Source organism: Oryx dammah, unplaced genomic scaffold (assembly GCF_014754425.2).
Source record: "Oryx dammah isolate SB20612 unplaced genomic scaffold, SCBI_Odam_1.1 HiC_scaffold_16, whole genome shotgun sequence".
Classification (NCBI taxonomy): domain Eukaryota; kingdom Metazoa; phylum Chordata; class Mammalia; order Artiodactyla; family Bovidae; genus Oryx; species Oryx dammah.
Genome location: NW_024070200.1, coordinates 36,046,176 through 36,058,151, shown reverse-complemented (window position 1 = coordinate 36,058,151; position 11,976 = coordinate 36,046,176). Strand labels below are relative to the sequence as shown.

Genomic DNA, 11,976 nt, shown 5'->3' with positions numbered 1-11,976 from the left:
AATTGAAAGAGAAGAGACACATGTACCCCAATGTTCATCACAGCAATGTTTATAATAGCCAGGACATGGAAGCAACCTAGATGCCCATCAGCAGATGAATGGATAAGAAAGCTGTGGTACATATACACAATGGAATATTAGTCATTAAAAAGAATACATTTGAATCAGTTCTAAAGAGGTGGATGAAACTGGAGCCTATTATACAGAGTGACTTAAGCCAGAAAGAAAAAACACCAATACAGTATACTAACACATATATATGGAATTTAGAAAGATGGTAACGATAACCTTGTATGCGAGACAGCAAAAGAGACACAGATGTATAAACAGTCTTTTGGACTCTTTGGGAGAGAAAGAGGGTGGGATGGTTTGGGAGAATGGCATTGAAACGTATAATATCATATGTGTAACGAATCGCCAGTCCAGGTTCGATGTATGATACAGGGTGCTCAGGGCTGGTGCACTGGGATGACCCAGAGGGATGAGATGGGGAGGGAGGTGGGAGGGGGGTTCAGGATGGGGAACACATGTACACTCATGGCGGATTTATGTCAATATATAGCAAAACCAATACAATATTGTAAAGTAATTAGCCTCCAAATAATAATTTTAAAAAGAGTTATGCGGGGACTTCCCTGGCAAGCCAGTGGTTAAGACTCTGTGCTTCCAATGCAGGGGGTGCTGGTTCAATCCCTGGACAGGAACAAAGATGTCCCATGGCACAGGGCATGTCCAAACAAAAAAAATGTGCAAACATTGTCACAGCCAGCCCTTGGGAAACATCCGGGTTTAGAGAGAGTTCCTGAAACTCAGTTTCCAAGCCAGCAGAGAAGCAGCAGCTCTAGACAACATGGCCAGTCCCCAACAGGGTGTAAAGGTTTGAATTGAACAAGGAACAGGCAGTGAGTTGCCAAGGTTTGACTAATATTCATTGAGGTCCAGTCTATGCTAGGCTGCCATTTTTTTTCCTAACAACCCTTACAGGTAGGTGGTGGTATTTAGACATTTTCAGTTTGGCAAACAAATTTGGGAGGAGAACTTGTCCCAAGCTGGGGTTCGGGTCTAGGCTCATGCAGCTCCAAAGGCCGTATTCTTTTCAGTGCCATTCCTTTAAGAAAGGAAGAAGAAAGAATCCCACTCCTCAGCTCTGGTGGCTGAGCAGAATCTCTTGCCCATTTGAGGAGTGTCCTCAGGGCTCTTAGAATTAGGGATCTTACGGGGGAGGATTTGGTGGTTCAAAAGGCAGAAACCGCCTGCAGCCTCCAGCTCTCACGAGACCCCACAGGGCAAGGCAGACTGGTCCCTTTGGAGTAGTTGAATCCTGCCCTTAAGCAGATACAACTTCAAAGTTCTTGTGAAGGAAACTTGGTTTAGAAAGTTAGGAGTAAAATTCAAGATTCTTTAGAAAAGCTATTTCTTCTCTCTTTGGGGAGAAAGAGCGGAAAAAAATAACTTACCAGAACCTGTAACCAGAAACTTTGGGCTTAAAAAACAAACCAAAAAAAAAAAAACCCAACCCTGCAAAACAAGTGATTCAGAAGGCCTCCAGGTCTGTGCCCAACTAGCTGTGTAATGATTATTTTACTTGGCCTCTATGTACCTCCATTTTCCTTGTCACAAATATGGTTGTATAGAGTGGGGGGGGGGAAGAATGGGAAATTATTATTAAATGGGTCCAGAGTTTCTGACTGAGACAATGAAAAAAAAAAAAGGAAATAGATAAGTGATAATGGTTGTACAACATTGCAAATATAATGCCACTGAATTGTACACTTTAAAATAACTAAAATGACAAATTTTGTTTTATACACACACACACACACACACACACACACACACACACACACACACCTGGGGAAAGAAATGGCAACCCACTCCAGTATTCCTGCCTGGGAAATCCCATGGACAGAGGAGTCATAGAGTCCCATAGAGTCATAAAGAGTCGGACACGACTTAGGGACTAAACCACCACCATATACACACCACAGTTTATAGGAATTAAAAGGGAGATGGATAATAATAGTACTGACATTAAAAATTATAGAGAGGAATAAATGGCTTAATTCCTATAAAGCCCTTACAGAAGTTCCTGGCGTGTGAGCTGAGCTCCCATCCTCTTTCCCCAGGTCACAGAAGTACAGGGGGATAAACATATTACACAAAAAGCCTAGATTAAGAATTGTGCCCCTGGAGAAGGAAATGGCAACCCACTCCAGTATTCTTTCTTGGAGAATTCCATGGACAGAGGAGCCTGGTGGGCTACAGTCTGTGAAGTGGCAAGAGTCAGACAACTTAGCGACTAAGCAACAAGTTTATGACTTGCCAGGCAACAAACTGATGCACCCAAATGAGCAACATCCCCAAACACACTCAACAACAACTACAATATAAATTTTCTTATCTGTGACCTCTAGTTTGACAGAATGGCTCCAGATTAAACTTGTAAAAAGTTTAATTTTTCATGTTCTCTCTGCTGCCTTTGATTAGTCCTTTACTCTCTTCCCACTTACTTGCCTATTTTTGGTGAGGCTTTGAAACATGTCTTTCTTTACACAATGACTTGGAGAAATTTCCAATATAGTTCTTTCTTTTTGGAAAGAATAACATCTCACTGGTACATCAGGTCATTTTATCATCATATGGCTCCATTATTTACCTGACTCTTTCCAACTGACTGCTACTGCACCCTGTGGCAACAGAACCACAATCCAAACCTCTGGAAACTGACCAAGAATTTGGAATCAAGCATGCTAAGGAGGAAACTGAAACCTACAGAAAATAGAATGGGCATTCTGTCTCTGATCTCTTAACCACAGAGATGTAAAGAAGATTCTGTCGTAATTCAGGTCAGTTCAGTCGCTCAGTCATGACCGACTCTTTGTGACCCCATGAACCGCAGCATGCCAGTCTTCCCCGTCCATCACCAACTCCCAGAGCTTACTCAAACTCATGTCCATCGAGTCAGTGATGCCATCCAACCATCTCATCCTCTGTCATCCCCTTCTCCTCCTGCCCTCAATCTTTCCCAGCATCAGGGTCTTCAAATGAGTCAGCTCTTTGCATCAGGTGGCCAAAGTATTGGAGTTTCAGCTTCAACATCAGTCCTTCCAATGAACACCCAGGACTGATCTCCTTTAGGATGGACTGGTTGGATCTCCTTGCTGTCCAAGGGACTCTCAAAGAGTCTTCTCCAATTCCACAGTTCAAAAGCATCAATTCTTCAGCACTCAGCTTTCTTTATAGTCCAACTCTCACATCCATACATGACCACTAGAAAACCATAGCCTTGACTAGACAGACCTTTGTTGACAAAGTAACATCTCTGTGGTAATATATAAGGCAAAATTGATATTAAGACTAGGGAGGTGGGAGAGGAGTTCAGGATGGGGGATGTATGTATATCTGTGGCTGATTCATGTTGATGTATGGCAAAAACCATCATAATATTGTAAAGTAATTATCCTCCAATTTAAATAATTAAAATTTATTACACAGGGGCCAGGAGGGCAAATTGGTACAAGCTCTCAGGAAAGCGGTTTTACATGTATCAAGAAACTTATAAACATACATTATACACCCTCTGACCTAGAACTGCCCCTTTTAAGAATTCAGCATAAATAAATTATGGATATTTACAAAAAATTAATTACAGGGATCTTCATCACCATGTATGTGTGTGTTTAAGTTGCACAGTTGTGTCCAACTCTGCAGCCCCATGGACTGTAGCCCGCCAGGCTCCTCCGTCCATGGAATTCTCCAGGCAAGAATACTGGAGTGGGGTGCCATTCCCTTCTCCAGGGGAATTCTCCAGGCTCTTCCCAACTCGGGGTTCAAAACTGGGTCTCCTGCATTGCAGGCAGATTCTTTACTGTCTGAGCCACCAGGGAAGCCCCCAAAATAGAATAATAGGGAAGAATTGAAAATATGTCCAAAGGGGACCTATTAAATTACCGGATATCTTTATGATGAAGCACAACTATTAAAAATTATTGTAACAAGATATTTAAGGACTCAAAAAGTTAACAAATAAAATGTAAAATAGTACTAATACTGTCCCATTTTTTTGAAGACACATAAGCATAGACAAAATAATGGAAAAAATATTGTCTCTGGGTAGTAGTAGTATTGGGATTTTAGTCTTTTTCTTTGTGCTTTTCAGTATTTTCCAACTTTTCTAGGAAGACTGTGCATTATGCTAAGATAAATTACAGTTTTGTGTGATCTCAGTCTGACGTTTATACCTGCAGCAAGTTTTGGGGAAAGAAACAGCTTTAAAAAGCAGTGTTCTTAATCAAAGAGTGACTGAAATGGTCTCATTAAAGAGAAAAGGAGTGACACTAACCTCTCTTAGAAAGAGGCTTCGATAAAGAGCCCAGTGAACTGAATATAATTTCTTCCCCAGATTCAGTGAATCAAGGAAAGTTCAGCTTGGGGATTCCCTGGTGGCAGTGGTTAGGACTCAGCACTTTCACTGCTGGGCCTGGGTTTGATCCCTACTCTGCATGCGGCTACAGTGCAGCCAAAAGGTAGAAACTATAATTTCTCATCACAGGGGAAAAGAAAGAAACTTAGAAAAAGGAGTGGTCAGCTTTCCTCAGCCTCTGGGAGCCTGGTGTGCCATCACAACTTAGGCCAGCTTCCTAGAGGGGTTAAGCATTAATATGTAGATAACTGAAACCAAAGTTTTATGAAAATATGTGTCATTATTATTAATTTTTTAAAATGCTGGTCCCAACCTACTAAGTTAATTTCACAATCCACTGATGAGTCAAAACCTTTGTTAAAGTTTGAAAAAGTGCCCTTAATAACACTTCAACCTTTTTCAAATTACTATGGTATTTTAACTTAGAATATTTAAGAAATTGTTGTTCCCAGCTGTTGGGTCGGAACATAGGCTCCATCTTTTATTGACTATTTAATCACAAACAAGCTTCCTCCCACCTCAGAGCCCTGTTTGCTCATCTGTGAAATGAAGATAATGTGACAATATCACGAAGCCCTCTAATGAGCTTGTGTGCCCAGATGGACTCTTGGGCAGGCCTCACTGTCAAGAGATGTCCAAGAGACTCTGGCTGGATCTGAAGAATCAAAACGATAGGACCGGGACTTCCCTGGCAGCCCAGTGGTTAAGACTTCTGAGCTTCCAAAACAGAGGCCGTGGGTTCGATCCCTGGTTGGGAAATTAAGATCCCACATGCCCTGTGGCGTAGCCAAAAAAAGAAAAAAATTTACAGGACCAAGCTGACCTGGGAACGTTGTAGATAAAAGCAGCTCCCACACTGCCATTCCGCCTGAGGCCTGTGAGCTGTGTCAAGGTAAAAATGTCTCTGATCAAGGTAGTCAAGAGCAACTGAGGGTTTGGGAGCTGTACAAGCCAGAGTAGCAGCAACAGAAGGAAAGAAGAGAGCTCAGGCCTCATTCTGTAAGTACTTAGGTCAGAGCTTTTGGTATTGCTCAGTTTCTGCCTACTTAGTCACATGCACCTCTGGTCTGAGCAATTTTTTTTTTTTTTAATCAAAGGATAATTGCTTCACATTATTGTGTTGGTTTGGTCTGGCCAATTTCTGTATCAGTTATCTATCGCCTCAATAACGGTGTATAACAAACCCAACCCAAAACTCAGAGTTAAAACAGTAAGCATTGATTTAGCTCATGAATTTGCAGGTCACCTGGCACTTCAGATCTTTGCTGGGCTCACTTAGATTCTGTGATTGAATGTGTACTGGATTAATGACTCTGCTGACTTTATGCTGTCTCTTAAGTCTGGGGCTAGGCTGGCTGGCTGTCAGCTGGTCTTGGCTGTGAAAACTGGCAGCTTGGCTGAGATGCATTTGTCTCATCCCCCAGCAGCAGCAGTTAACTTGCATGGTATTTTAATATTAGTCTCAAGTTGCCTGTGGCTAGTGTGACTGCCCAAGAGTGTGGCTCAGGCATGATGGAAAATTAGCTATGTCATCACTATGGGCCCCAGGATGAGGCCTTGCATACAGTAGATGCTTAATAACTGCTTCAAATTTAGCTTCTTTGTAGTGACCAGCTGGGCTGGATCAAAGTGAGGCAAAGGAGGGACTTGCCTAGTGATCTAGTGAGCTCCCAATGCAGGGAGCAGAGGTTTGATCCCTGGTCGGGAACTAAGATCCTTCATGCCTCACAACTCAGCCTTAAATGTGGGCTTCCCATGTGGCTCAGTGTAAAGAAACCACCTGCCAAGCAAAAGACACAGGTTCGATCCCTAGACTGGGAAAATCCCCTTGAGAGAAAAATGGCAACCCACTCCAGTATTCTTGCCTGGAAAATCCCATGGACAGAAGAGCCTGGCGGGCTATGGTCCATAGGATCGCAAAGAGCTGGACACAACTTAGCAACTAAACAACAACAGGGAACTGTATCCTGCATACTGCAACTAAGATCTGGTGCAGCCATATAAATATATATTTTTTAAAGGGGAGAAGGCACCCAGGGCACTTGCTAGACCCCAAAAATGAGCACCTGCTTAGATTTTGCACCCTTCATTTGTCTCTCCTTAGCTCCTGCCCTGGTGATAGGCATGCTGCTCTCAAAGCTCATGAGAAATTAGTACAGAGAAGTCATGGTCCCTATCTGAAGAAGACAGAGGCTACAGTAAGCTGGCTGTTTACATCTCTGGACTTACTAGCAGCTGAGGGTTTGGGAGCTGAGCAACCCAGAGGAGAATCTAACAGGCCTCACTCTGGGTCTCCCAGGGTCTTGTCATTCTGAACCGTTATCACACCATTTGCCATAGCCACTTCCCACTGGTATTAGGATGTAGTAAAGAATTTAACTTTGGGGACTTCCATGGTGGTTCAGTGGCTAACACTCTGTGTTCCCAATGCCAGGGCCCTGGGTTCAATCCCCAGTCAGGAAACTAAATCCCATGAACCACAACTAAGACTTCTCATACTGCAACTAGAAAACAAAAAACAATCCACGTCACAACAAATAAAGATCCACCACAGCTAAAATAAACAAAAAAAAAGTGAAATCGCTCAGTCGTGTCCCAACTCTCTGTGACCCCATGGACTGTAGCCTACCAGTCTCCTCAGTCTATGGAATTTTCCAGGCAAGAATACTGGAGTGGGTTGCCATTTCCTTCTCCAGGGAATCTTCCCAACCCAGGGATCAAACCCAGGTCTCCCGCACTGCAGGCAGATGCTTTACTGTCTGAGCCACCAGGGAAATCAAAATAAACAAATATTAAAAAAGAAAAAAAGAATACAACTTTGCCCCAAAAGGTCATCACCCTTTCTTCTGGGAGGTAATCCGTAAACCTTTGGACTGTCATGTCTGATAGGAATGTCTTTGTTTGCCTGGTGCCCTTGGCACGGTCAGATTACAGCAGTGTGAGTTAGGGTGGGGCTCTGAGCCACACCCACACCATGATGAAGGGTGGGAGTTTTGGAGTAATAGCTGGAGTCTTGAAGGGGCTGAAAACTGCCCCGAGGTGGACAGTTAACCGTTTATTTTATAATTTATTTTTAATGGAAGGATAATTGCTTTAAAATGTTGTGTTGATATCTGCCATACTTCAACATGGATCAGCCACGGGTATACATATGTCCTTTCTCTCTTGAACCTCCCTCCCACCGCCCACCCCTTCCCATCCCTCTAGGTTGTCAGAGAGCACAGGTTGGAGCCCCCTGAGTCATATAGCAAATTCCAACTAGCTACCTATTTTGAGAGTTAGCCATTTCTGTGTACTGGAGCCTTAATAAAGACTCCGGCCTGGTGATCTTCTCTAGGTGGCAGCATTCTGTGCATATTGTCATCCATGGAAGCCAGCAGAAAAACACTGTCCTGACCCCATAGGGAGAGGACAATGGAAAATCTTAGATCTGGGCTTCTTCCCTTGGGTTACTTTATGTTTATTTATTTTTATGGCTGTGCTGGATTCTCCCTGCTGCTTGCGGGCTTTCTCTAGTTGTGTCAAGAAGGGGCTGCTCTCTAGTTGTGGTTTCTCTTGTCTCAGAGCACCGGTTCAAGGGCCTGCTGGCTTTGGCAGCTGCAGCTCATAGGCTCTAGAGCGTGGGCTTCAGCAGTTGTGGTGCATGGGCTTAGCTGTCGGAGGCACGTGGTATCTCCCCAGAGCCCGGACCAAATCCATGTCCCCTGCATCGGCAGGCAGACTCGCCCACTGTACCAACAAGGAAGTCCCCTCCTGCCTGTTTTAAGTTAGGTCTTTTCGGTTGAGCTGTAGTTCTTTTTTATATTCTGGATACTAGCCATTTGTCAGATATTTGATTTACAAAATTTTCTCTGTAGGTTGTCTATTCACTCTTGACAACGTCCTTGTTTATTTTTGCTTTCTGGGTTTTTTTTTTTTTTTTGGCCACACCAGGCAACTTTAGGGAATCTTAGTTCCCCAACCAGGATTGAACCTGGGCCCTTGGGAGTGGAAGCACAGAGTCCTAATCACTGGACTGCCAGGGAATTCCCCATAGTGTCCTTTGATGTACAGAACTTTTTACTTTTGATGGAGTCCAATTTATCTACTTTTTTCTTCTGTTGCCTGTGCTTTCGGTGTCATAACCAAGAAACCACTGGCAAATTCAATGTCATAAAGATTTTCCCTTGTGATTTCTTCTGCAAGTTTTACAGTTTCAGTTCTGTTTTTTTTTTTCATCAGTTCTAGTTATTTAAGGTTTTAAAATATTTTTATTTATTTTGGCTGTGCTAGGTCTTCCTTGCTGCTCACACTTTTCTTTAGTTGTGGCAAGCAAGGGCTACTATCTAGTTTCAGTGCACAGACTTCGCATTGTGGCTTCTCTTGTTGGAGCACAGGCTCTGGAGCCTGCAGGCTTCAGTAATTGTGGCTCCCAGGTTCCATAGTTGGCTCAATAGTTGTAGGCCACAGGCTCAGTTGCTCCATGGCATGTGGGATCTTCTCAGATCAGGGATCGAACCCATGTTTCATGTATTGACAGGCGGATTCTTTACTACTGAGCCACTATCGAAACCCCAGTCACTTATTTACAAACATATGCACCTTGGATTTGCTTGCTGCTGGCTCCAGGTTCCATACACTTATGGCTTAGAGCAGTTTTCAACTTGAGCAGGGATCAGAATCACTCAGAGAGCTTGTGAAAACAGATGCTTCCCATTCCTTCTGAGTTTCTGATTTAAGAGGTCTGGAGTGGGCCTGAGGAATTTGCTTTTGTGTTTTTTTTGGTCATGTCTCAAGGCTTATGGGATCCTGGGCGGTGAAAGATCAGCGTTCTAACAGACTTCTCAGGTGGTCCAGTGGTTGGGAATCTGCTTGCCAGTTTGATCCCCAGTCCGGGAAGATGCTGAAGTTCCAATACTTGGGCCACCTGATGTGAAGAGCCGACTCATTAGAAAAGACCCTGATGCTGGGAAAGACTGAAGGCAGGAGGATAAGGGGACGAAAGAGTGACAGTCAAGTGCTCGCTTCGGCAGCACATATACTAAAATTGGAACGATAACAGAGAAGATTAGCATGGCCCCTTCGCAAGGATGACATGCAAATTTGTGAAGCATTCCATTATTTTTATAAAGGAGAACGATTCAATTAAAAAAAAAAGGAGTGACAGTCGGACACGACTGAGTGACTAAACTGGGAAGGTTCCACAGGCCTCAGGACAACTAAGCCGGTGCACTGCAACTACTGAGGCTGCATGCCCTAGAGCCCAAGTTCTGCAACGAGAAGCCAAAGCAACAAGAGTAGCCCCTGCTTGCCACAACTTGCCGCCACTCACAGTGATGAAGACCCAGCGCAGCCAATAAACAAACAACAAAAATGAATCAAAATAGAAAAAACAAAACTCAAGAGTCCTAACCACTGGTTGTTCGGTTGCTCAGTCATGTCTGACTCTTTGCGACCCCATGGACTGCAGCTCACCAGTCCCTGTCCATCACCAACTCCCGGAGCTTGCTCAGACTCACGTCCATCGAGTTGGTGATGCCATCCAACCATCTCATCCTCTATTGTCCCCTTCTCCCACCTTCAATTTTTCCCAACATCAGGGTCTTTTCCAAAGAGTCAGTTCTGCGGATCAGGTGGCCAAAGTATGGGAGTTTCCGCTTCAGCATCAGTCTTTCCAATGAATATTCGGGACTGATTTACTTTAGTATGAAATGGCTGGAACTCCTTGCTGTCCAAGGGACTCTCAAGAGTCTTCTCCAACACCACAGTTCAAAAGCATCAATTTTTCAAAGCTTGGCTTTCCTTATAGTCGAAATCTCACATCCATACATGACTACTGGAAAAACCATAGCTTTAGATGGACCTTTGCAAAGTAATGTTTCTGCTTTTCAATATGCTATCTAGGTTGGTCATAGCTTTTCTTCCAAGGAGCAAGCATCTTTTAATTTCATGGCTGCATTCACCATCTGCAGTGATTTTGCAGCCCCAAAATATAAAGTCTCTCACTGTTTCCATTGTTTCCCCATCTATTTGCCATCAAGTGATGGGACCAGATGCCATGATCTTAGTTTTCTGAATGTTGAGCTTTAAGCCAACTTTTTCATTCTCCTCTTTCACTTTCAACAAGAGGCTCTTTAGTTCCTCTTCTCTTTCTGCCATAAGGGTGGTGTCATCTGGGTAGCTGAGGTTATTGATATTTCGCCCAGCAATCTTGATTCCAGTTTGTGCTTCATCCAGCCCAGTATTTCGAGTGATGTACTCTGCATGTAAGTTAAATAAGCAGGGTGACAATATACAGCCTTGAAATACTCCTTTCCTGATTTGGAACCAGTCTGTTGTTCCATGTCCAGTTCTAACTGTTGCTTCCTGACCTGCATACAGACTTCTCAGGAGGCAGATAAAGTGGTCTGGTATTCCCATCTCTTGAAGAATTTTCCAATTTGTTGTGATCCACACAGTCAAAGGCTTTGGATAGTTAATAAAGCAGAAATAGACATTTTTCTGGAACTCTCTTGCTTTTTCAATGATTCAACAGATGTTAGAAATTTGGTCTCTGGTTTCTCTGCCTTTCTAAATCAAGCTTGAACATCTGGAAGTTCACAGTTCATGTACTGTTGAAGCCTGGCTTGGAGAATTTTGAGCATTACTTTGCTAGCATGTGAGATGAGTGCAACTGTATGGTAGTTTGAGCATTCTTTGGAATTGCCTTTCTTTGGGATTGGAATGAAAACTGACCTTTTCCAGTCCTCTGGCCACTGTGGAATTTTCCAAATTTGCTGGCATATTGAGTGCAGCACTTTCACAGCATCATCTTTTAGGATTTGAAATAGCTCAACTGGAATTCCATCTCCTCCACTAGCTTTGTTTGTAGTGATGCTTCCTGAGGCCCACTTGACTTTGAATTCCAGGATGTCTGGATCTAGGTGAGTGATCACACCGTCGTGGTTATCTGGGTCATGAAGATCTTTTTTGTATAGTTGTTCTGTGTATTCTTGCCACCTCTTCTTAATATTTCTGCTTCTGTTAGGTCCACACCATTTCTGTCCTTTATTGATAGACAGAGTGCCTGAAGAACCATGGACGGAGGTTTGTGACATTGTACAGGAGGCAGTGATCAGGACCATCCCCAAGGAAAAGAAATGCAAAAAGGCAAAATGGTTGTCTGAGGAGGCCTTACAAATACCTGAAAAAAGAAGTTAAAGGCAAAGGAGAAAAGGAAAGATATACCCATTTGAATGCAGAATTCCAAAGAATAGCAAGGAGAGATAAGAAAGCCTTCCTCAGTGACCAATGCAAAGAAATAGAGGAAAACAATGGAATGAGAAAGACTAGAGATCTCAAGAAAATGAGATACCAAGGGAACATATCATGCAAAGATGGGCACAGTTAAAGTACTAGGCTTTTCTAAAAAGTAAATTGGTTTAAAGACATTAAATACAGGTGTATATGGCCAACCTTGTAGAGTGCAAGAGTCTACAGTTATGGTATCATTGTTGCAGGTAGAGCATAGTTCCCCCTTATGGTAAACTGGCCCCAGATGAGCCCCTGGGCTGAGAGCCATTTAGTTTGTTTTT

The 11,976-nt window shown here is 43.2% G+C and overlaps 1 protein-coding gene and 1 non-coding gene across 2 annotated transcripts in view; both read left to right on the top strand.

Moving 5' to 3' along the window:
• The window catches only part of SNUPN (snurportin 1), a 44,709-nt gene that overhangs the window by 13,937 nt on the left and 18,796 nt on the right, over positions 1 to 11,976 (top strand). The gene's annotated exons all lie outside the window — the stretch shown is intronic.
• On the top strand, positions 9,420 to 9,527 carry LOC120875775. The gene has a single exon (XR_005724074.1). It is a non-coding gene; the product is annotated as a U6 spliceosomal RNA (small nuclear RNA).